Source organism: Ursus americanus, chromosome 16 (assembly GCF_024610735.1).
Source record: "Ursus americanus isolate L20-20 chromosome 16, mUrsAme1.1.p, whole genome shotgun sequence".
Taxonomy (NCBI): domain Eukaryota; kingdom Metazoa; phylum Chordata; class Mammalia; order Carnivora; family Ursidae; genus Ursus; species Ursus americanus.
This window is the reverse complement of record NC_142142.1, coordinates 40,652,872-40,678,163: the sequence shown is the minus strand read 5'-3', so window position 1 is coordinate 40,678,163 and position 25,292 is coordinate 40,652,872. Positions and strand designations below refer to the sequence as shown.

Sequence of the window (25,292 nt, the reverse complement as noted above, 5' to 3'; positions counted from 1 at the left end):
TTTCTATCATGATTCAACAATGTTGCATTGCTGCTAGGATGTGTGTCAGGCACTGTGCTAGACGTTAGGGAAGCAATCCTTTACCAAATGGCACTCTCCTTGTCCCTGCAAAGAAGCTTCCAGTCAAGGGGGGAGTGGAAGATGTTGGGATGAGAAATAGTGGGAGTGCTCTGGGGAGCATCTTATCTGAGAGGCAGAGACATGCTATCAAGGGCAAGGCCTGAGGATGGTATGAGACTCATATGTCCTAGGAACTATATTTGTTAAGTGATGACAAAGAAATCCATCAGCCCAAGCATAAAAGCAAGGAGTTTGCTGGCACTTCTATGGGTCCCCCTCTAATGGTGACATTTTAGAGGAGACACACCTGGGTGTGTAGTTGGAGCCAACTGCACTGTAATCGTGTGTGACTCAGGCTCAGCGACAGCAGAAGAAAGGGAGTGTGAGGGGCTGAAAGAGGGGCCAGGTGACTGGATAACAGGGTGCGAGAGGGTCTCAGTAAGACGCAAGGCTGGAAAGGCAAACAAGGGCCACACACTCAGTGGTGGCACGCCGTGTGAGATATTTTCATTGTTTTTTTTAAAGATGTTATTTATTTATTCGAAAGAGATAGAGACAGCCAGCGAGAGAGGGAACACAAGCAGGGGGAGTGGGAGAGAAAGAAGCAGGCTCCTAACGGAGGAACCTGATGTGGGGCTCGATCCCCGAAAGCCGGGATCACGCCCTGAGCCAAAGGCAGATGCTTAACGACTGAGCCACCCACATGCCCCAAGATATTTTCATTGTTGACTTAAATAACAAACCCGTATGAAGAACACTGGTCTAGTTCTGCTTCAGGGACGACTCATGGTAATTCTAATGAAGTCTGAAGTCTCTTCTGCTTACGAGCCCTTCAAATTCCTGAAAATAAACATATTTTACTCCTGGATCTCCTTCTGTCCATAAAAAAATGCACCCTTCGTTTGCAGGCAACACCCACATCAACCAAAACTCCCTTCATGGGAAGCGAGCAGCCCATGGCGCGTGCTCATTGATGACGCTGAAGGAATCCGTGCAGAAGCTGTGCGTTTGCAGGAATGCAACTGAGAACGGCGGATCTGGGGCTTCCTACAGCTCTCACCACAATGCCTCCTGCCCCGCTCCAGCAAATTCTCCGCAGCCACAGGATCCGAGGGAGGAAAAGCAAAGCAAAGGGACTTGGCTTTTGCTGCCTCTTACTTAGAATCCCAAAGGCCATCATTTCTCTTCGGAGATGAGAAAACATTTACTTGAGTCTGCTGTTTCATCAGACCTCTCACCACCTTACTTCCATTCGGGACTCTTCTCGAGAGTTGAGATTTTATGTTAGATGCAGAACCAACGAGTTATGGGTCCCGATGGCAGAAATCAAATGGTTTTCTGTAGTTCCTTTTGCAACCACGGTGGGGGAGAAATTCAAGTTCCCGTGAAATTTTACTGCTTTGTTTAAGCCAACAGTCAACTGAATCAGCAAACATTACTGAGGACCAACAACAACAAGGCATGGAACGGGATTCCGGGGCAAGAGCTCAGCCTTCTTCGTTAACATAAGTAAGCAAACATTGGACTTATTGAACATTTACTATGTACTGGGTGCTAGGCTAGGAAGCAAAAAGAGTTAAGGACCACAGTCCCTGCTCCCCAGTCATTCACAGGGAAGAAGGGATTGGATTATTGCAGTGTGGCAGGTTTGCTGCCCCGACAGGGTGAAGAACGGGGTTAAAGCAGCCACCAAAGAGGAGACCTAGCAGGCTGGGTGGCAAGCTCATGCTCTTTGACACACAAATTTGCTAAGGTGTGCTGTGTGCAGAGCACTTCCTGTTTTCTATGAAAATGATCTCGAGCTATTGTAGGCTAGCCGCCCACCCAGCTGGATTTGCAAACCCTCAAGCCCCTGACAAGCACTGAGTCATCTAGCTCCTGCACTACCCCCAGAACCCACTGGAGACGGAGGGCTGTTTCCCTTTCCTTCCGCAATTCCCAGAGAAGTCACCGCTGATGTCTTTAACACTCTCAGGCAGCTCACTTGGGGTCAACAGGGGCCCTTCTTAAATAGACCTTGGCAAGGCCGGTAGAAACCAATTTTGGTCTCCTGGCACATAAAAGGGCATCTGAACCTCAAAGCTCTTCCAGGCTAGATGTAGGAATGCATTTCAGGAACATCTCACCTTTCCTTTGGGGCAAGGGTTTTCCCAGATCCAGTCCACTGTGAAGCCACAGGTCTGCTTGGGTCCAGGGTGGGAACGTAACACAGGCCTTCCTGGGTGCCTGGCTCCTTCCCAAGAAAAGAGTGTGGGAACAGGATCTGGGGAATCACAAGGTCTAAGGGTGTTGGTGCTCTCATAAATGACGCCGTGTTCTGTAGATTTCTCTGGAGCCAGCTGGTCCAGTAGATTACCGGAATAACTGCAGAGGCGTGCCAGGCAGGGAGATTAAGAGAGGATGGGAGGACCTGGTCCAGGATGTTCACAGCACAGGTAATAACTAAGGCAGCGTGGCAGGTGGAAGGAATCCAGCTCAAGTAAGCAGAGACATGGATTTGAACCCCAGCTCTGTCACTTGATGACCAGGTGACCTGAGAAAGCCACATAGTCTTTCTGAGCCTCCGTGTCCTCACCTGTGAAATGGCTGTTAAAATAGGCTTTCAAAGATTGCTGGGTGTTCTCAATGCGATCACATATGTAAAGTCCCTAGAACATAGCGATCAGGCAATAAGTAGAAAGAACTATGATTATTAGTGCACAAATTTAAATGTGTGCAACAGGGTACCAGGTGTGGCTGACTCAGGCCACAACTCTGCTATGCGGAGTTAAATGGGCTTTGTGGGAGACAGCAGCCAGGTGAAGGCAAAGGCTTGTAGGAAAGTGACAAAGTTTCTACCAGGGCATCACTGCCTGCGAACTGTGTTGGCTCCAGAGCCTGTCCTCCCACATGAAACCAAAGACTAGGGAAAGGGGAAAGGGAATGTGTTGTTGTGGTTTTTTTTAAGATTTTATTTATTTATTCATTCGACAGAGATAGAGACAGCCAGCGAGAGAGGGAACACAAGCAGGGGGAGTGGGAGAGGAAGAAGCAGGCCCCCAGCAGAGGAGCCTGATGTGGGGCTCAATCCCGTAACGCCGGGATCACGCCCTGAGCAGAAGGCAGACGCTTAACCGCTGTGCCACCCAGGGAGCCCGGGAATGTGTTTTTATAAAGGCTTTGTCTATAACCACGGCAGGAGCCTTATCTTGCAGAGGTAGAAAGAGGATAGAGGGAACGAGAATGATTCTTAACAAGCCTGCCTGGAGGTGTGGTGCCTGGGGTGATGCTGTCCTTCTCCCACCATAGACATTGACCAGGCCTTGATCATATTACTGAATATATGTACATATGCACCCCTGCAAAGGGTCTTGGCGCTGCTAGGGGCTGTCCTGACTCTCCCCACTAGGGCTCTGTGTTCTTCTGTTGAACGCGAACGGTTTCACAGAACATCCACATCAGACAAGGCCATTCTGTAATCAGGTCTGAACACAAGACAAAAACCTGAACGTCCTCCAAACCACAAAAATGACCCAAATCCCCCCATGTGGGCTATGAGAAGTAATGGCTGCTTCTTTACCGATAATGACGTTGGCTGTGCACCAGGCTTCTCCCCTTGTAGATGATAAGATTTACTGACGTGATCACTCAGAGAATTACTCTGAATTCTGACATCTAACCCAGAGCAAAGTATTGCCTCTTTACATCTTCTCCAAATCACTGAAACAAGCCCAAACCCTCTTTAAGTATTTTCTAGCACCCAGTGAGGCTCCCCACAATTCTTCACGGCGTGTGTTCTCACTAGCTGCAAAAAGCCAACTTGTTCAACTACAGGGGTGTTCCTGGTGCTCTTCAGCCGGGACGCGTTGGCACCACTAAAGGACAGAAGAACACACAGAAGAAAAGGCGTAACTGAGAAGTCATAAAGCCGTTTACAGGCCATATGTTCACTTTACACATTCGTTTGCCTTTGCATCCGGATGTGAAGGATCAAGGAAATAACCAAATTGAAATACAGAAAGTCATTAAAAGGAGTTAAAATTTTTAGATGCAGGTTTTGTTTTTGTTTTTTTTTCTTTCAAGATTTTACTTATTTATTTGTCAGAGAGAAAGATCAGAAGCAGGGCCAGTGGCAGGCAGGCAGAGGGAGAAGCGGGCTCCCAGCAGGGAGCCCGATGCGGGACTCAATCCCAGGACCTTGGGATCATGACCTGAGCCAAAGGCAGACACTTAACCAACTGAGCCACCCAGGGGTCCCATCTATCTAGCTAACTTGCTTACCATGACCATTGGTCATCCTGAGATAATTACACTCTCACCACAAAGACCTCTATTTCTACATGGCACGTGGATTGGGTCCTAGCAGGAAGTGTCAAGAGGTATGATGTTCCCACGAATTCAGTCAGCCCAGGAGCTAGGGAAGCTGGACGCAAGCCAGATGTCTGCAGGGTCTTCTCAGCCTTTGGTGACAGCGTGCATTTGCTGTGGAATCAGAAACCGATGCTTTGAAAGCTGGATGCTTATTCTGTGTACTTTCAGTATTATTTCCTTATTGTTCTTCATAACTGTTCCTTAAGGTACTTAGGAAATGCGAGCATGTCTCACCTACGTGGGGAAGGACCACAAGGAGGCACTTCATCTCTGCCTGGCTCACAGTTTTGAAGAGAAAGCAACACACCTCCCGGGGGCTGTGAACAGTGGTGACAGCCGACTGAGAGAGCACTAGAAGGCAAGAGAAACTCTCAGCCACACAGGGGGATCTACTTGGTTTCTATTCCAAAGGTTTTCTAAGAATTCTTCTCTTCTAAACTTCAGGGAGCTCAGCTCTTTACCAAGAAGGTACTGCTTTATTGGGTCTGCGTGGACTGAACCACGGTTAACAGAAGGGTCAAGATAAAAGTGAAGATGCACCGCTCAGATTGAATGAAGAGAAAGACCAGGGCTGAGAAAAGTCTCCTGAGAGTGGGCAATGGCTGTTAGGACGCCATGGACGGCTTTCGTACCCCGCTGACAGCTTTAGGAGACTTGTTGCACTCTCCTGCATGCTGTGTGAATAGCGCCCTCTAGGGCACAATGCGAGTGGTGCCCCACTGGAGCCTTGAAATACTGGGGTCCTGGGCTGTTAGCCCAGGCACGAGAGCAACATCTTTTACGTACCTTATAGTGTTTAATTCTCATGATAAACCTAGGGGTTGGGGAACTGAGGTTCAGCAAAGTTTAGCAGTTTTTCTCAAGGTCACAAAGTGAAAAGCCCAAAGAGCAAAGATTAGAAGAATCTAGATCTGGCTGAGAAGCCCTCACTTGTACACACTATGGCGTACTTAGAACAGTTACTGAACAATGGAGAGGGAAGGCAAATGTTTTCTCAGCACCGACTTACTATGCACCAGAAATGGTGATAATGCAGAGATCACATAGCAGTTAAGAGCTAGCAAGAGACAAAACCTTTCTTGAAGACACGAAACCTGAAAGGATATGGAGGGTTTGGATTGGTGGACAGGGGATAGGTTTCCAGGGACAAGGGAAAGCATGGGCAAAAGCATCAGAAAAGGGGAAAGAGGCAGAGTGTGTGTGAGGCCACGGGGGCCCCATGGAGGGGGTCCAGGGCCAACAGGATTGGATCCTCAGGTGCATGTTGGTGGAGAAGGCCACAGGCCCCCTTGTCACAAGAAGGGCCTCATAATGCCAGGCAGACTTCAGAAAGGGTCATGATGCTGAAGTAATGGGGACACAACTGTGGCAGCCACTGAAGATACACTCTCTAGCATGGTGCTTTCTTTGGAAACTTCTGCAGATTGTCCTGACTTGAGCTAACTGTTGGCAATGGCCTGAAGTTATGGCAATGACATCTTCCATTTGGAGACGTTTCTAGATATCTATAGAGTGCAGTTACTTCACGGTCCATAGTCAGTATTTCATCAACAGTGAGGCTAGTGAGGGAGGATGGGGAGCCTCTTCCCCCAGCGGAAGAGGAGAGTCTGCCAGTGATGGTGAGCTGAGCCGGGTGTCCTCACTGCTCGAGCAGGAGGGCAAAGCACCCTGGCCTTGGAGTTGGTCAGTGCAGCCATACTGAGTGGCCAAGGTCATGCCTGGGCAACAGCCAAGGATACAGATGAAGGAAGACACTCAGGGAGCACTGACACTCCACTCTCCCTCCTCCCAACCCCAGGCTGGCTACCTGGTTTCAACCTAAAGGCCATTTCTTAGACAGAAACTTAAATGGCAGTTTCTGAAAGAGAGAAGAGTCCCTGACCACGCCCTCCCCATTTCAATCAGGTTCCTTCCCCTTACAGCAGTTTACTGTACTCTTTACTTTCCGGGGGTATAGTTTTTATAGTCATTTCAACTTATACATTTTCTTTTGTGCTAGTTTGGGGGCCGTGACCCCATCCATGACCTCCATTGCTGTATCCCCAGTGCCAGCCTAGAGTAGATACTCAATAAGCATTGCCAAGGAAATAAATAGCTTCATCAAGGTGTGAACGACTCAAAGCGCTTGGTTTTCAGAAGGGGATGTGGGGAGGCCAACGGAGCCGAACACTGCTCTCTAATGGCGGAACTCGGTCTCCACAGCACCAGGACCTGGCAGATGCCTGGGCCTTGTGGCCTCGGGCTCCTCATAACCAAACCCTTATCTGGCTTTCTTCTAGCCTGGGTGGTCTGCTGCCTTGTTGACAGAGAAATCAATGTGAACATCAAGCCACTTGCCTCTGTCTGAAGAGGGGCAGGAGATGATTTTCAAAGCTCCACGTATCACCGAAACTTGCAATGGCCAACAGAGCTCCCTGCCAACTTCCTTTTGTCAGGACCACACAGGATCGGGGTGGAAGCCCAGTAGGAAAGACACCTGGTAAAACACAGCAAACATGGTTGTTGTCTGCAGAGAGAGGACCGATCCCTAGAGAATCCTGGGTAAAATTTCAATCAGGCTGTCCAAAGAGCAGATGGAACTCCTCCACAAAGGAAGGAGCGGAAGGATCAGTTCTGAGACCCCCCGTTCACTCAGGCCGGACCTCTTCAGGGTCACTATCTTACCTGTTGAATTGTAGTTTCTTTTTTTTTTTCTTCAAAGATTTTATTTATTTATCTGACAGAGAGAGAGACACCCAGGAGAGAGGGAACACAGGCAGGGGGAGTGGGAGAGGAAGAAGCAGGCTCCCAGTGGAGGAGCCTGATGTGGGGCTCGATCCCAGAACGCCGGGATCACGCCGTGAGCCGAAGTCAGATGCTTAACAACTGAGACACCCAGGCGTCCCTTCTTCTTCTTCTTCTTCTTCTCCTTCTTCTTCTTCTTCTTCTTCTTCTTCTTCTTCTTCTTCTTCTTCTTCTTCTTCTTCTTCTTCTTCTTCTTTTTTTAAGATTTTATTTATTTATTTGAGAGAGAGAGCGCATGCATGTGCGTGCACAAGCACGGGCAGAGGGGAGGGGCAGAAAGCGAGGGAGAAGCAGACTCCCGGTGGAGCAGAAAGCCCAACTCCGGGCCCCAGCCCAGGACCCCGGGATCATGACCTGAGCCGAAGGCAGATGGTTTAACCGACTAAGCCACCCAGGCGCACCTGAATTCTGGTTTCTAATGAACCTATGACAGAAAATGGAATTAACAGAATAATCCAAAGACATTTCTAGTCTCATGGCCTTTCTAGTCTCAGGTCTACTCAAAAGAACTCCATGACAGTGCAGACATCTTTGTCCAGGTCTAGACATATCATCTGGAACTAATGTATGGTGTTCTCAAAAGATGGGATGTGAACAGAAATTGATTGTATAAGGTAAATCATATTACATATGAGTTAAGTTATTAGGTATTTTTAAAAATCCTTTACTAGATTATTTACAAAGTGAGAACTGATTTTTGCAAATAAAATAATCATCCTCTCACTTGTTTATCTTGTAAAAGTATGTGTTGGGAGTTTGTGTGTCTGAAAACTGTGCACGTGTACAATGTAACAATTCGTAAATTTCATCTTTTGAGCCACCCACCTTAAAAGGCACAAGGATTGAGTAAAAGAATTTAAATGTTTACAAAAAGTTGCATTTGTTATTAGTGCAGGGATCCTGTTATTAGTGTGAGCCTTCTAGGTCTCTGTGGTTTGGGTCGGTGTTACATCGACTTAGTCTTTCCAGCCCAGAAACGAGTAAATTCCATGAGGACTGGAGGTCCCGAGCACACTTCCCTGAGCGCCTGCAACAGGAAAGTACGCTTCGTTTATAAGATAATATACAGAATTCCAAACCTTGACAATTTCTAAAATAGGGGACCAATTCAGCTAATGCCTGAGTGATGGCACCCGGGGACTAGAATTTGCCATGGCCAAGGTGAAGGGTGTAGTGCTGGTGGTACAGCCCAGCTCTGATAGACGTGCGAGAGACAAGGCACAGAACACCAGGTTCTTGAGTTTGGAGGGGATCTTCTCATCGCACATTCTAGCTTATATTTAAGATCCCCTATCAGAGCTGCCTCAAGGGGCTCCCAGGAAGGAGTGAAGAAGTGGGTATGTGGGGTTTGGATCTGGAGTCACTCACTTACCAGCTCTAACACTGGGTGCTACCTAACCTCTCAGTGTGTTCCTCCAAGAAATGGGGACATTCATATCGATCTTGCAAATAGCTGGAAAGAGCTTCGACAGCACTTGACCGTGGAACGTGATCAAGCCCTTAACATCCTGTCTTTTCCAGTGACAGCCTGCCACCCACTGACAGACCCAGTCAGGCTATTATCTGCCATGCCTTTCATTCTGGGCTTCTCTATGCCAGTGTCCAGGCTGCAGGAGCCTCCGGCTTTCCAGAAAGGTGATGAGAAGGGCAAGGCTCTAGGATAAACCACAGAGCAGGGGATTCGCTGGCGAGCCCGTGTTCCTGTAGATTCTATTGCTCTGCCCCAGGGAGCTTCTGAGGGTCAATGATTACCAGCTTTGGCTTGGGTTCCGCCTAGCCATCGCAGTTGCATTAATGGGGCGGCACGTCACTACACTCCCGTGTCCAAGTACTTTCTGGGAAAGGCCCAGAGGCAGAGAGAAGCAGAGCCATCAGCCTCTGTGACCCTGTCGTCCCATGCCATAGAGCTGCCCTTGGGCCCGTGCTGAATTCCTCTCCTTGCGGCTCTTGTCACCGGGCCGAGCCCACCCCAGGCACCCTGTTGGAATGGGGACCACTGCAGACTCCTCCCACCTGAGTCCTCACAAGCCTGACCAGCTACTCCAGCCATGGTCTCGAACCGCTCTTGACCAATTCTCATGCCTGCCCTTGAAACGAGGAGGTGAGCGGGAAAGGGGGGACATTTCCCAGACCTGAGGGCCATGCCAGTACGACCTGCCTCCTGAAAGAAGGCCCGCGGAGCCCACAGCAGCCCTGCTGACGCACTTTCTCTCATGCCTGCCATTTCTTTTTACTCCATGGTGTGTATGATGACCTGGTAAAGGTGAAGTGGACCTCCACTGCCTTTCCCCTTCTTGGCCCTTCAAGGCTCATCAAACCCAATCAAAAGAAGCTTCCCTGTCTCAAAAACTGTTACTTAACCTCTCTGAGCTGCATTTTTTCCTAATAAATCAGTGATGATAATGCCCATTTTGCCATTATGGGGATTAAATGGAAAATGCACGATGTCCACAAAAACTTTCACACAAATGTTTATACCAGCATTATTCGCAAGCGCCAGGAAGTGGAGACAACCCAAATGCCCATCAACTCATCAATCAACAAATAAGACAGGGCACAGCTGTACAATGAATAGTGTTCAGCCATAAAAAGGCACGAAATACTACAACACGGAAGAACATCGAAGCATTTGCAAAGTGGAAGGAGCCATTTCTACAAACGTCTACACTAGGCAAATCTGCAGAGAGAGCAGTGAGATTGGTAGTTGCAGGGGGTAGGGGAAGAGGGAAATGAGGAATGTTCGCCAATGGGTATGAAGTTTCTTTCCGTGGTGATGACCGTGTTCTGCCCTTGTGTGGTGACAGTCACACAACTCTGTGAAAATGCTAAGCAACCATGGTCGTACACTTTAAGTGGGGGATTGTATGGTATGGGAATTATATTATATTATACAGAAAAAAATACACATGCAAGGGGCCTATTGCACAGTAGGGACACAACACACTCCCCTTCTTGTCTTCCTCTTCTTGCTTCGTCCTCCAGCACCAGCCAGAAGCACTGCGCTAGGCCCTCGCCGGGCCCTGGGCTGGATCTGACGTCCCCTCCTTTAGCAAGTGGCCACTGTGACTTTGGAGGCACCACTGTCTTGGTCTCAAGAGCATGGAGGTACAGAAAGATTCTTCTGCTCGTCCTCACTCCCTGAAAAGGAATGCTACTAGAATTTGTAGAGATGTCTCCTTTCTCCATATCTGTGGGAGAAATTCTTCTTTCCCACCTGGCCCAGATGGTGCTTGGTGGAGCAGTTGAGGTAGAATGTGGGTGCCTCCCACTCCTGCACCACCCCTCTGGGCTCCACAGAACTGAGAACTGCCCTTGGTATGACCCTGACCTGGCAGTTCCAGGGTGAAGGGCCATCTCAGCCCTGCCCACTCGCCCCTCACACCTCCCAGGCCTGGAGGTCAGGCCAAAGTCATGTGCCTGGGAGCCAGGTCTGCCGGTCCCCAGAGCAGGAGGTCCATGGACTCGCAGGCGATCTGACCGGATGCCAGGAGGTGGCCTTGACCTCACTCCGTGGCACCACGGCCCAGCCTCCATGCACCGCCCCCACCCCATGCTCACATATCTGCCATTGCTTGTTCATCCTCTCGTGCTCCCCTGAGAGCTCAGTTTCATCCTCTCCCTCTCTCTTCTCCTCTCAGTATGGGTTTTATTTTCATTTTTCCTAGCATGTTGTTCCTTCCCCACAGCCCTTGTTTTATTCCTGGAGCCAGGAACCTTAATAACCCAAGTCTTATTTACACGGACCTCTCTGTGGACTCAGCACAATCTCCCAGACAAGCCGGAATCCCATGGGACCCTTTACAGCCCCTCCCTGCCCCCACATCCAGCCCATATCATTCTTTCCCTCTGCCTCACCACTGAAGAGAGAGATAAAGGGGATGTGGAACCTGATTGGCTTGGGGGGAGGGGTGGTCTTGGGTGCTTCTGTTGTCTGCTGAGGGGAGAGCTGTGTGGAGCCCACATTCAGGGCGTCTCCAGGGAATGACAGAAAACCACCCACTGTGTAATCCCACAAGTGGCCATTTTCTCAAAGGCAGGGCTGGATTTCCTTGCATGCCTCCTGAACAAGGGCCACTATTAAGAGCAAGAAAGAATGTATCAGGCCACTTTGTCTCTATTTTCAGCTGCCTGCCTTAAAAAACAAAACAAAACAAAACAAAAGCAAAAACAAAACAAAACAAAAATCCTCACCTGGATTAATATAGATCATAGGGACCCAGGGGTGGTGATGACACACCCTAGTGATGACACAGTATCAGGACCAAAGCTGATCTTATCAAGTATCATAAATAAATGATGCTTTGGGGGAAAAAACAGAAGTATAGCCCCTGCCCTGTTATGAGCACTAATTCCTAGGAAAAGAAATGAGTCCAGTCTACCTGGAGAGTGCGTGCAGGTGCCCCAGAGTCTCCGGCCTTGAAACACGTGGTCCCGGGCCAGCCCCGAATTCCGGCTCCGCGGCTGACTGGTCCGGGACTGAGCGCCCACCTGCGTTTGTACACAGCTGGTTTCCCAATGCAATCGATTAAGCCTGGAAAACAAAAAAGAAAAGAAAAGTCAAAATTAAGATCCTAGAGGTCATCATGAGTTGTTTGCTTTTTAAATTTTTCTTTCTCTTTCTCTTTTTCTCTTTCTGACGTGTCTGTCTTGCTGCTCTGCCCAGACCTGCATGGTATACCTTCCAGCCAAAGCCGCTGTGTTCTGGTTCTTGTCCAACCATATGCCCACCATACTCCCAATAACTGTCCCCATTTTCAGTGATGGGTTTTTCCCATCGTCATTTTAGTCCTGCCATGGTCCATCTTGCTAAGGCTCTCCTGTGCTGTGCTGGTCAAGATGGAAAAGATGGGATGGAGGGAAGACCAGTAGCAATGGCAAAGAGATTGACTACGGGGCTTGGCATTGGCCGAAATGCTGGCTCCCTGGCACCCAGAGGGTGTGAGGTCCAAGCTGTGGGCAGCACGAAGACTAAGAACATCATGGCAAAAGGCCTGCCGTGGGGTTGGCAAAGCGAGGATGGGGTTAGACGGACGTCCTGAAGGTAGTGAAGGGATGGGCTGGAAGGTGATGCAGACCTTGGCCTGGACTCTACCCCTTCTACTTGTCAACAGAATAAATTAATCTGCTTTTCTGATCCTGAGTGTTCGCCATAAAAAATGGAACTAGGAACACGTGTTTCCCAATGCTGAGGCAGGAACCAGTATAAGAACACCCAGCAGAGGGTCCCGCACATTAAAAACTCAATAATGTTCGGTCCCTCTGCTGAGAGGGAAGAGGCAGCCAAAGGTTGAATTGGTATTTAGGGAATAATTTTAATTCCCACATCTGGATCTGAGCAGGTGGCTGTCTCAAGGACCTCTAGGAGCGGCACAGGAAATGCTGGGAAGGGCATGTAGTCTTGCCTGGGAGAGATTCCAGGCCTTGGTAGGGTTCTTCTGCCTTCCTCACCTCTGCCCCCCTGGCTCATCAAGAAGGCTTTCCCACCAGAACCTCTGGGAAGGGGAAATAACAGGCTCTTGGCTGCTTGAAAAGGGACCAATGAGGCCTATTTTTGCATACCTGAGGCATAGGGGGAGAGTTTGTCTATTTGGCTGCTAGGGAAAAATTAACAAAGGGGAGAAAAGGCCAAGGACCAGAAAAAAAAAAGATTGCCCATAAATCGATGAAATTGGATTAGAACATGAAGATGCAATTGTGCCAGACCAATTGAATTTCCTCTGAGGTTAGCATGACCAGACTTCCAGATCCAGAGGCAGCTGGAGCTCATGGCTTGGCGATGGCACCTTTCTCTAAAAGCTCTTAGCAGGAGTTCAGATCCCGTGAACATTGGACTGAGGGGTAGGGGGGAAGGTGCATCTTCTCCGCCGAGTACCTGGGCAGCACATCTGGGTACGATCACCTTGGGTTGAAAATTCTCCAAAAAATGCTTCTAGCACCTTCCTCCTTTCCTTCTTAGCACCTGATACAAGCTATGTCATAATTGATTTTGTTTCACTGGGGCCTTCCTCAACTCGGTCAATGGTATGACCACCCACTTCAAGCAAAACCTTGATTCAATCTTGATTCTTTTCTTTCTCTCATCCCCGCTTCAGCAAGATTCATCAGCAAGCCTCATCTGCTCTTTCGACAAACCATATCCAGAACCTATCTGTCTTCTTCACACCATCCCTGTTGCTGCCACATTTGTCCCAACCATGTAAGTTCTTGAGGGGGCTATAGGATCTCTCTGCTGGCTCTCCGTCCTCCCCATGATACATTCCCCAAATCAGATCATGTTGCTGCCCTGCTAAAGCCTCTCTCAGCTTCCTCTCGCCCTTATGACCTCAAGGCCCAATATGACCCATGCTCTGCCCTACTCTCCAGCCCCACCTCATATCACGGTCTTTCCACTAAGTCTGCTGCTCAAACGTGCCATGCTACATCCTGCCCTCGTCTTTCAACGTGCTGTTCCCTCATTCTGGAATTCTCTGCTCTGGGCCTTCCCATGGCCAGCTCCTTCCCTTCACTCAGGACTCAGCCACACCAAACCCAACAACAGGGCCCCTCAACATCCAATCTAAGATGGCGCCCCCTGCCTCGCCAACCCTGCCACTCCATTCTGCTTTAGCTTCTTTCCATCTCTTATCACTACACATGTCAACTTGTTTGTTCACCTCTTTATTACGTGTTTACTTCCTGTCTATCTTGCCTTCATTAGAAAGTGCCCTCCCGGAGAGCAGCCCACCTCACTGTCCTCTGCATCCTCAACACCTACTTCTATAATGGGAATGCGACAAATATTTCTTGAATGAGTGAAAGTCCATGTCTTCCCTTGGCTGAAAGGACAGTGTGGGGACTTGGTCTGATCTGTTTACCATTTATATCCACAGCACCCTCTGGGCTGTGCACATGAGAGATAGAGAGAGAGAGAGAGAGAGAGAGAGAGAAGCGATTTACCTCTAAATTGCAGCCAAACACATTTTTTATTTGCTCACCCAACGAATGACCAAATAAACAAACATCCAGTGCTGGTATGAAAATGACACATGGTGAATTCATAAATGCCAATGCCAATAGTTGGCAAGGAGATAGATCGTGCGTGTTCATAAGCATTGTGTGTGTTTGTGGGCATTTTTTCTCGTGTCTTTCAAAGTTAAGCTTAGATTTTCTACAATGCGTCGTGGCACATATATCTCATGTATATGGAACCCAATGCTGTGCTTGGAAATGTGTATAAGAAATGCATGTGTTTTTGAGAACTCATTTACATGATCAGAAAACCTCCCGTTTTTAGCATGGATTTGCTCAGTTTTGGATTTAAAGTTTTTAAGAGTGCAAAAGCTGCTGAACCACGTGCAAAAGCTCAGAGAAGCTGAAGAGGTGGCTGAAATGGAGAGAGCAGGGCCACAGTGCAAGAGCTCAGTGAGGCCCTGGGCTGGCCCCCGTCAGCATGCAAGGGTAGCTGGAAGCGAGGAGACGAGACGGTGCACGCTAATGGCCAAGCACAAGTGCCCAGAGAAAAGCCCCACTCCTAGAAAGTGTGCAATCCAGCGCTGAGCCCTGAAAGGAAAGATATGGAGAATAGCCCTTAAATAAGTCAACTGCACACCACCATACTGTACTGACAATTAACCACTGTTAGACTGGCACACGTTTCTGGGCCTAAAGCTAGTTTTTGTTGAATGGATGGAGTGATGAATGAATGAAAATGGGAAAGGGCTGTATCTTTCAGTGTTATTAAAAGATGAAAGGAGGGGTGCCTGGGTGGCTCCCTTGGTTAAGGGCCAACTCTTGATCTCCGCTCGGGTCTTGATCTCAAGGTTGTTTGAGTTCAAGCCCTGCGTTGAGCTCCATGTTCATAAAACAAAACAAAAAGATGAATAAAAGTAACTGGCAATTAATGAAGGTTCCATGAAGTTTTCTTGAATCTAGTTTAATATGGGGGTAGTTCTTCCTCTAACCCATGGATCAACAGTAGCTAACACTTATGGACCTTACTATATTCCAGGCCCTCTCCATGAGTACACTCAACAGTTACAACTGCTCTATGACATGGACAACATCATTATTATTCCAAGTGTGTAGAGGGGAAAATCAAAGATCAGAGAAGCCGAGTTATTAATCCAAGTTCACAGAGCTAGAAAGTTAGAATTCAGCCTACTGTAGTTTCAACTGGTCTATGTGTCCCTTGGGTTTAATTACTGGAAGAAACTCATTAAAATGCATCCCTTCCAATGTGAGTTTCTTTGGCACAGACAGAAGGCTGGCTGTGTATTCTCTACAAGGTCCTCATACCAGCTGGGCAGATAGCCTCTCATATGTGGTTGGAGGCACGCTGCAGGGTTTGATTTTACTTTGCAGGACTGAGGTTGGAATGTTGAAATTACTTCAGGGGAAAGGGAATGACACTTGCCGAATATGTACCATGTGCTGGAAACTGGTTTTGCAGAAATTATTTCATTTAATCCTCACAGTGACCCCATGAAGTAGATATAATTATCTCTATTTTACAAGGGAGGAGGTGAGGCATAGGGAGGTTAGACTGCTCATAGGAGGCAGAGCTGGGATGAGATCCCAAGTCTTCTAGATCCTTCTACCACAAGTCCCATAAGATTTGGTCCCTACGATGCATGAATTCCAATATCCACAGTAGGGGAGGAAAGCAGGAAGGCCGAGGGGAAAGACAGGTCTTCCAATTATTTCCCTTCTTTCTATCTTTCTTGCTTGCTCTTCCTTTGCTTGTTCTTCCTTGTCCTTCTGTCAGTAAATACTTATTAAGAGTCTACCACGTGCCAGGCTCTGTGCAGGGCACCTGGGATATAGTATGAACAAGACTGATGTTCAGGGAGGTAGAGAAAGCTGGACAGATAACAAAAAGGAACCAAATAAACACGGTAATTATAGATCGTGTTGAGGGTTAAGAAAGCCACAGTAACTGGGGGTGACCTTGTACAAGTAATCAGGGGGGCACCAAAGACAGTGGGGGTAGCAATGCCAAGATGAGAGAAGAAAGGTTCTCACTGAGGCCAAGGGCAAGCTCAAAGTCGGCCTCCTCACAAACCCCAGGCCAGGCGGGCTCCCTTGTTCCCTGCAGCCCCGCCAGCCCAGGGCACTGTTCAGAGAGTTCTAGAATTTCAGGCAGACTTAGAAAACCTGGAGAACTCTGAAAGGAGCTGCCTCCCCACTACGATGGGCACACAACAAGCTTCAGTTTTCCCACCTATCAAATAACAGTAATAGTATTATCTACCTCCCGGGATCACTGTACAGATAAAATGATATTGTGTTTGGGAAAATTCAGATGGATGAGTGACAGACTATATAAAAATGAGTTGGAATTGCAAAATAGGGAGCTCAGTTAGACATAAGAAAGAACTTTATGACTGAAGGGATAATATGATGTCGTAGCAGTTTTCCAATGAAGAATCTTGCCTATGTCAACAATTTAAAACAGAAGCAGTAACTTTCCGCCTCACATAAATGCCTGATATTTCATAGGTGGAGCAGGGTGGGGTGAATATGTAGGGAAATGAACGCATTTTTAAATGTGGATGTGACTTGCAGGAAGAGACGGTTGGAGGAACTCGGGAAGTCTCCCTGCTCTCCCTACATCAGGGATTTCAGAAGGTTGTCTCTGAAAAAAAGTGGTGGTGTCACCAGTTGGAATATTGAAAAGCCACCACTGCCACTGCAGAGAGGGGCGTCCTTGGGGCCCACATCAGCTTGACTAGGGGGTCCGGGGCTGCACAGCCTGGAGGTTCTCAGTGCGGGGCAGGAGCTAGCAGGAGGCAAGGAGAGCAGAAGGAAGGAAACGGTGTGGAGCTGCTCCGGAAAGTGAGAGGCTCTGAAACCCAGGTGTGATGCTGAGGAAGATCGCAGGGACCGGGGGCTCTGTCCTGACCAACTCCTGTGACCGGCCACTAGCAGCCCGGGTCCTGATGCCGTCGTCTCCCTCGCTGAGGCATGGCGGCCACATTGCTGGCCCTGCCTAGAACACTTTGCAAAGCAAAAACATGCTATGCACAGTGGGATTGCTTTTACGGACTCCGGGGCAGGAGAGTCGGGGGTGCAGAGGTGAAAGCAGCCTCCCTCTGTTGGGTGCTATGCCACCTCTCCATCCCTGGTCACAGGCAGGGCCTTGGATGGCCAGGCATCTGGTGTCTAGTCCACAATGAACTATGCCTGGGTTTTTCCTGTATCTGCATTTGGAAATTAGCCTTTCCGTGGTCTGGCTGTTGAAGTCCCCGGGGCCCCCTTGCCCACATGGCTAAGCAGGCAAAGACAGAACCACTGCAGGCCAGCTTCCGCTGGACTCCGCTGCAGTGAGGTGGCCAGCTGAGGGGATTGAAGAGGTCTGCTTCCTGCAGCATCGCTCACCCCCCCCACACACACACCGAGGAGGGATGATCGGGCCAGGTAGGGGCGGTTTGGTTGGAATTGCACCACTTACGACAGAGCAGCCAATATTCAGGAATGAGGAGGCCAGAGCCAAGCAGCAGGGCCAAGAGCAGGCAGGACACAGAGGGGCGGGTGGCAGGGGAGGTGGGAAGAAGCCTTGATCTATTAACTGCCTGGGGTTTATGGCACTTCTGGGGTCTTTGGGGCCTCAGGCAGGAAGAAAGCTCTAAGGCTCATTCATCCTGTAGAGCCAGGCAGCAGAAGAAAGGGGAGGTAGTCAGAAGTGGCTGTCCCTGAGACACACTTAAACTGCATCATTAGAAACACATATTTGCTCCTTGAAGCCACTAGACCCAGTGGGGTCACTGGGGATTCATGTCTGTGGTGCAAGGACACAAGACGAGAGTCGGGAGCTCATGATAAGCCCCCTTCCAAGACCCAGGAGGGGAAGAGAATTCCAAGAACACAGAGTCATGCCCTGCCTGTAGGCTGGCAGCCCCTGAACCACCTCCCAGACAGATGGACACAGGTTCCATGATTCCATAAGGACCCCAGTTCCCTCTGAGATCTCTTCCTGACTCTCAACACCTCTACGGCTTCTCAAGCTTCTCCTTGACAGCTACTCAAATCCTTAGGCTGAGATTTGAATCCACGGTCATCTTCTCTTCAGTAGGTGTAAGAAAACCAGCCCCTGCCTATATTGGAAAGCAATTTTAGCCCACTGCCCTTGACCGACCTTCTCAAATGGCGACCCATTTCCCATCTTCACTTCACTGCCACTGTAGGCAGAGTCCCCAGGAGGAATGGGGCCACTTCATGCCCCGAGTGCTGGATCTCCCCACTCACATTCTTCCAGGTGCCAGCCCGGACCCGGCACATGTCCCTCACCTCACCATACCCCTCCCTTTACTGCTACTAGACACTTGAAGAAGCATCTTTGTCTGTAGAAATCCAAAACTGCAAAGACCACCAGAGGCTGGAAATACCCAGCCAAAAGACTACATGTATAAAAAGGTGAATAAAATCCACATCCTGTGCACATTTTTCTCCACTTCTCAGCCAGCCTCTTTCCTCAGTGGACTTCATCTCATCAGAGTCTTCACAGCGGTGAGTGTTTGCGTTGGCTCTGGAAGGAAACCTTGCATCTCCCACACAGTGGGATCTGGGCAAGGCAAAGGAGCATGAAGAGCCCAGCCCCTGAAGGGATTCTTGGACCTGGTCCAGGTAAGCTTTCTTAGTTTGTACCTCTCAGGGCTTCTGTTCTCCCCTCCATCTGAGAGGATGGAGTGGCTGCAAGAGGAGACCAACCACTTCACCTCACTCAGGCCAACCTAGAAACAGACTCAGGAAGAGAGAATGTGCCCACCAGTAAGAATGTGCCACACTCATAGCTGTCCCTCACACCCGTCCTTCCAGTGAGACCGAAACTTCTGCAGGGTGAGGATTGTGTCTTCACACTTTAGAAAAGCCCAACACAGCATGGACTTCCCCAGAGGCCTTCTGAGGTGACCTTTGGACCATTCCTGTGACTTATCTCTGAATCCAATATGATCTCTCTCTACTGTATGCATAATTCATCAGCGGTCCAGCTCCCTAACAGCATCAAAATACCTTGATCCCTGAAGTGGTCGAATGCACCGTCCAGCACAAAACTGGGATTACTCTTATCTCTCTGAACATAACATCACTGGACTTAAACTCCAAGGGACCAACTTTCAGGGACTTTTCCTGTGAGAAGTTAGCAACAGTTATTCATGGTTTCCAGATTCTGTCGAGCTCCTCAAGGACAAATGGCAGATCTGGATAAAGCCAGAAAGCTCCCAAGAATTTAATCAAGGGCAGTGAACCATGAGTCTTCCCCTAGGGGTAGTCACCTGAGAGAGCTTTGGTTGTTCTAAGTGCAAAGACAGTATTAACCTGTTGCTTTCAACCACATTGTGTTGCATATTTAAATCTGCTCCCTGGGGTTATGGTGCCACACTGATACACCCTGGTAAATACAATTCCTGAATGCAAGCCAAGAAACACTGGTCTTTGTGCAATTGCAAGTGAGGGAGGGGGTGGACACGGGGAAATTCTAAATAAATGGAAATTTCTGGCTTGTGTTTCAGAGGGTATGCAGGAAGAATCTTGTTTTAGAAGCATAAGGGCACATGCATCTAAGTAGAATGCAAAATTTACAAGGTTGATAACTACAGGACATAATATGTGCGCATGCCCACTGAGGCAGACTCTTACATCCTGGGAACCATTTTAGGAAAATAACAACAGGCTTCTCTGAGCAAGAAAGTTACTGACCCAAAACGGCATTGGGTGAATTCAGGCTGGTATTTTTCCTGGGGACTCTGAGCAAGTCAATTCGCTCCTCTAGATCTTAGTTTCTTCTTTTGCACAGTGGGTGAGCTGGACTTGATGAATCTTTAGAATGATTGTTTAAAGTTAGTTCCAATGCTCTGTTTTTTATTGTGATGCTATTGGGTTGAATTTTATATTAACAATTTGAGTCCTTAGTAGGAGTTTCCAGGAGCAACTACTTGGGGTCAAACATCTGTGGACTCTCAATAGTCTTGAAGTTGCCCAGTCTCTGCATTTTTTTCCCCCTTACTCCTCAAACAGAACCAGAGAATTTCACGTAGAAGGGCAGTGCTCTCTTTATTTGCTCACAGATTTTGACAAGGCAACAGCAAGGACAGCGACACTTTCTCTGGACGTTTTTCATAATGAGCTCAGCAAGGATGGCTTAGGATCATTCCATCTGGAGCCGAGAATGGACTCCTACGAGCCCTTTGACCTTAAGGTTATTTTCTGTTTATTGTTGACTTTTCTAGGGGTCTACCTCTTATATGTCTCCACACTAATTTGTCCTTCATCTCTTTCTTTCTTTCTTTCTTTCTTTCTTTCTTTCTTTCTTTCTTTCTTTCTTTCTTTCTTTCTTTCTTTCTTCCTAGGTGTTTGTCGGTTTTGTTTTTCCAGTTTCCACACACTCCCTGCTTGTTTTGAGGATTATGAACTACACAATCAAGTCAACCACTTTTTTGCTATCTAGAGCAGAGCTAATATTATTCATGAATCTTATAGATCCCAAAAGACAAAGCAGACTGGGAAGGTCTACATCCTTTCCTCTTACACTTTGGCTTAGGCTAACTTATCATAGTCCAGGACTGTCTTTTCTCAACGTGTAAAATTGGAATAATTTTATTGGCCTGGAGATGAAGGTAGATGGTCCCTCTGGGCTTTCCCTCAAGCCCCTTATCAAGCTGACCGTCACCCCCCCTCTGCAATGCCCAGCTGGTATGGGAAAAAGAGAAGGTATTAAGCAGAAGTCTTTAAAACTAATTACTATGTTCAACTATCCTCAGTTAATTACTGGGAAAACTTTGATTTCTGAGCCAATAAATTCATTCTATAGTTACTTGAACTAGCAATACAAGGCATATTCTGGCATATTCTTCTTCTTGGGCCTAATGGAAACTAAGCTGGAATCTCTTTGAGTCCCTGTCAGGACCCCAGGACTTAGCTCTAGGGAGAAAGTTCTAGAGTTGCCTTAAAGTGGCTAGCCTAAAGCAGATCAGGACTTAAACCCCATGGTGCTGATTTTTCCAGATATTATGAACCATAAGACCTTGCTTAATATTTCAAGACCTGTCACCCATGAGCCAAGTGAAAGGAGGAGGCATATATGGCTGATACGAGTCACAGCTCTGCCACTAACTGCCCCTGTGACTTGACTCCAATTGCTCAGCCCTGAGCTTTTCGGTGTGCCTGTAGGGTGTCATGAGCACTAAGACATTGACTCCTGACCCTTGAAGCCACACTGGGCCTGAAACGAATGTCTAGGCCTGAGGTAGCAGCCTCCAGCTACAGCAGCTTCTCCACTAACCCCAGCAAGTCTTACAAACATCATCGTGTCCCACGTGACCATGTTCAGAAACACTCAGAAGACACTAAGTTCCCTTCCCCTCCTCTCTGTCTTGTTTACTTTCCCGCAAAATAAGACTGAAAATAGCATTCACTCTCAGGAATAATCCGCAGGAAAGACAGCTTAGTATCTGATGCCTTTTAAGTGGGAATACATTTGGACAATTAATCGTAGGTACAAGGGCTTCTAAATTTCAGCAGTTCTATTGTTATTTCTGATACTGTCCCAGCTTCAAGCTTCCACAATAAGGACTGCCACGTTTTCTGCCCTGCCTCCTATGGGGCAACACTGGGGTTCAGCAGGGATCCAGGGCAATGCCTCATCGAAGGCATAGGTACTCGGGGGGGGGGGGAAGGGATGCAGACTCAGTCTGCTGAAAATTCTCCTTCTCCCCAGACAGGCATGCATTTCAGTGGAGCAGAAAAGCACATGACCGTTGGCACCTGCCCTACACAGTCACTGACTCCCCATAATATAGGGGGATCATTAATTCATGTCTCTGCACCCAAGAGGCCATAGTGGATGTGTGAAGGCAAATGTAAAGAAAATGCTCTTTTCCATTCAAAGTTTGGTCATCATGTGGACTTTGGGGAAATTTCTCGAATGAGACCAGCTGACTCCCAAGTTTCTATTTCAGAGCTACATTTGGTCCTAGCAGCCAATCTGCCACTAGATCTTGTGGGTTCTGCCTCGTAGGAATCTCCTAATGGTTTCCCTGGCACTGGTCTTACCCCAGCCCAATTCACCTTGCACTTTGGGAACAAAGCAAACTTTCTAAAGTGTAAATATCATCTTACATGGTCTCCCACTACCCTCGAGATACTGCCTGAGCTCCTTGCACCCCACACAAGGTCCCTTCTCACGTGCATTCTCTCTGCAACTTCTTCCGTGTCATCTTTCCTCACCCTTCTCCGTGCCACCCACCCTCTGCCATGCCAGCTTGCTATTCCTTGTGTCTGCTGCTCATAGACTCTCTCCTGACTCCGTAATTTTGTAAGTGCTAGTTCCTTGTTCTGGAATGCTTTTCCTTCTGCCTCCAGCAGCCCCATCCTGCCTACCAAGGGAGCTGAGGATTATGCCTCCAGAAGGACTTCTTCAGGCAAAGTAGGATGTCCTTCCCGTGCATGCAGTGATTATGTCATGACTACACTGCTGTGTAGCAGTCCCCATGCATCATCGTATGTATCCTGCTGGAATGTAATCACCTGTTCCCATGTGTGTGCCCCCTCAACGGTAAGTGCTGTGAGAACCGGGGCTGTTCAGTAATTTCCCAGGACCTAGCATAGTTCCCACAGCATCATGGGGGCTCATTATAAGCTTGTTGAAAAGCAAATGAGGAAAAAACACTGTATGTATAATAATGATATTAATGAGGACCATATTGAAGAGAAGAAAGGCAGTAGTCATCATTAGCGTCTTAAATGGTAGCAGCAAGAGGCTTGAGGTTTGGGTCAAACTCAGGGTCAACCTGCTGAGACAGATAAGCAATCCCACTGCAAACGTGAAGAGAAGGAATTAGGAAGCATTGAATCCACAGAAGTCATGGGGCAGGTAAAAGGCGAAGCATGGGAGTCAAAGCTGAATCTGGAAAATCACTGAGCTGTGAAAAGGTCCAGGGTAGAATTGTAACCTAGCATAGAAAACTGAATTGCTGAGAACAGGAAAGTGACATGCTTGAGAAATTCTGAGTTTTGGCTCTTGCAGAGCAAAGCATTCTTGGCAATTACAGTATCTTATATACTAAATTTTAAAAAATCCAGGAAAAACCAAACGCCACCAAAGCTCCAAGAACCATTCACAAGGAATCCATTCACTGTGCTTCTTACAAGCTCAGCCCTGCCCCTAAACGGACTTGGACTGCTTCCTTACACAGAAAAAAATCCATCTTTATGCCTTGAAGTATAAAAAACTTTCTTTTTTTTTTTTTCTGATGTCTCGCACCTTCTCAGATACCCCTACCTCACTCTGCTTTGAAAAACTGAAGCTGACCGAGTGAGGCTAACACTGTCACAAAACATCATAGAGCAAGACAAGGCGAGCCAAGCCCATGATTGAAGGGAGGGCTCCCGCTGGCGAACCTGGATAAATTCTTGTCTGAAATGGCCCCCTTACCACAATCACCACGTTTTGCTCTATTTTGTACAACCAAGTAAAGAAGAAGAAAATTATTTCCCCAAAGCTTGCCTATTGCAAAAGACAAACTTCTTTGGAGCAACTCTGCCTAGAATCTGTGCAACAGAGATGTTGGGAGAAGGGGGCTCCCTGCCTGTTCACTGTGGGCTCATATAAAGCAGAGCATTAAGGAAACGGTTGCCACCCACTGCTACAGAGCATTTGTCACAGCAGAAATTTAGGGAGCTGAGCAAATGCTGAGAAATCCAAACGCATTCACTCACAATCAGGCCATGTTTCATCAAAGGAAGGAGAGGCATCTGGGGGAAGGTAAGCAAAATGTCTTACCAACACAATTCACCCAGATAAGGCTTGCTCCTTTTCCATAATAGACCTTATTAGCATTTTATCCTCTGCTTTCATGATGGAGAAGATCTGAGGGACGTCTTGCTGTTATGCAAGGCTCTGCAGCCATGGAAAGGATGCTATCAGGGACAGAATCCTTGCCCATATCTCTGCTACCAAGAAGGGAAGACCATGGAACCAGGCACGGTGGGACCCGAGGCTCCCCCTGTGTTCCCACTTGGGGCTGAGAGATGACCAAGGGATGAAGCTCACAGCTTGTAATCCACGTGTGATCAGGAGATCGAGAGCATTAAGTGAGCAAGTTAAAACACACTTCTAACCCCCCAGGAGTGGTGGACAGTCTGTCTAGACTTGAAGTACGGAAAAGAGGGTTAAATTTCCCCCCAAATTAACTTCTTTTTTCTACAAAGAGACCATACGGCATTTCTCCCCCTTACCTCATGGATTGCCAGAATAAGTGTAGAGATAAAAACTCAACGTCTTGGTCCTCAAGAAAGCATCCGGATCCTTGATGTGGGCAAGACCTTGCACCTCTGGTCCAAGAGTTTGGGTATCCGGGGTGAGGGTGCTGAGGCCCTGTTGGTTTTTACGAGTCTGTGGGTCAGCTCAGACCGGCTGCCAACTCATCTGTATGCAACAGCTCTCAAAGAACATAGTTTACTTTAGAACTGGATCCAACAAGAGTAGGCGTGGCGGTGGAATGAGCTAGATACAGCAGAGGTGTTGAGCTGCCAGGGCTAATTAAGAAAGATTTGTTTATGGAACCATGGTTTGGAACGAGAAGGCCTGTTTGCTCAACCTGACAGTGTCCCAAGTCAAACGCATGAGGTTGCGTTCATGTCCACATAGGCCCAGGTGTGGGCATTGGGGGTCCCCAAGGAGCCCCTCCAAAGTTTTCCCACTCAGTGACTCACTCAATGACCACAAATGGTCAGACTGCCCTGACCTTCCCTTCTCTTGATCATTCATGTGTGTCCCTGGTCCCAGCACAATGTAGAGCTTTGTAGCAGGGACTCTACCGAACAGACTGGGAGCAGTCCCTAGCGCTCCCAACTGGGTCACCTGCGGCCACATTCCTAGATTCTCACCCTCTGAGGTCCCTGATGGGCAGTGAGATAATGTATGCGATGCACTTGGCATTGAGTAAACTCTCACGAAAGCCACCATACCCCAAGCATCGCTTTTCTTTCCTCCTTCCCACCCCAAACCCTAGGGCCCACCTCCCTCTAGTCTATGCTGACGGAGGGGTCTTATCTTACTCCTCCTGAGGTGCTCTCTGTTCCGCCTTGTCATGGTGTCCTCCCTGGAGCGCCACTCACTGCAC

The 25,292-nt window shown here is 48.2% G+C and overlaps 1 protein-coding gene across 3 annotated transcripts in view; it reads right to left on the bottom strand.

The window, feature by feature from the left end:
• The window catches only part of KCNJ1 (potassium inwardly rectifying channel subfamily J member 1), a 30,089-nt gene extending 5,460 nt beyond the window's left edge, over window positions 1-24,629 (bottom strand). Inside the window, exons 1-4 of one of the 3 annotated variants that reach the window (XM_087868283.1) lie at window positions 24,406-24,629; window positions 11,574-11,725; window positions 6,748-6,886; window positions 804-900 (exon numbers count right to left, since the gene is read on the bottom strand). The gene's annotated coding sequence lies outside the window, so the exon portion shown is untranslated. The remainder of the gene's footprint in view (window positions 1-803; window positions 901-6,747; window positions 6,887-11,573; window positions 11,726-24,405) is intronic. The other 2 variants (XM_045783757.2, XM_045783760.2) reach the window with 2 other exon arrangements.
• Between the last annotated feature and the right edge of the window lie 663 nt (window positions 24,630-25,292).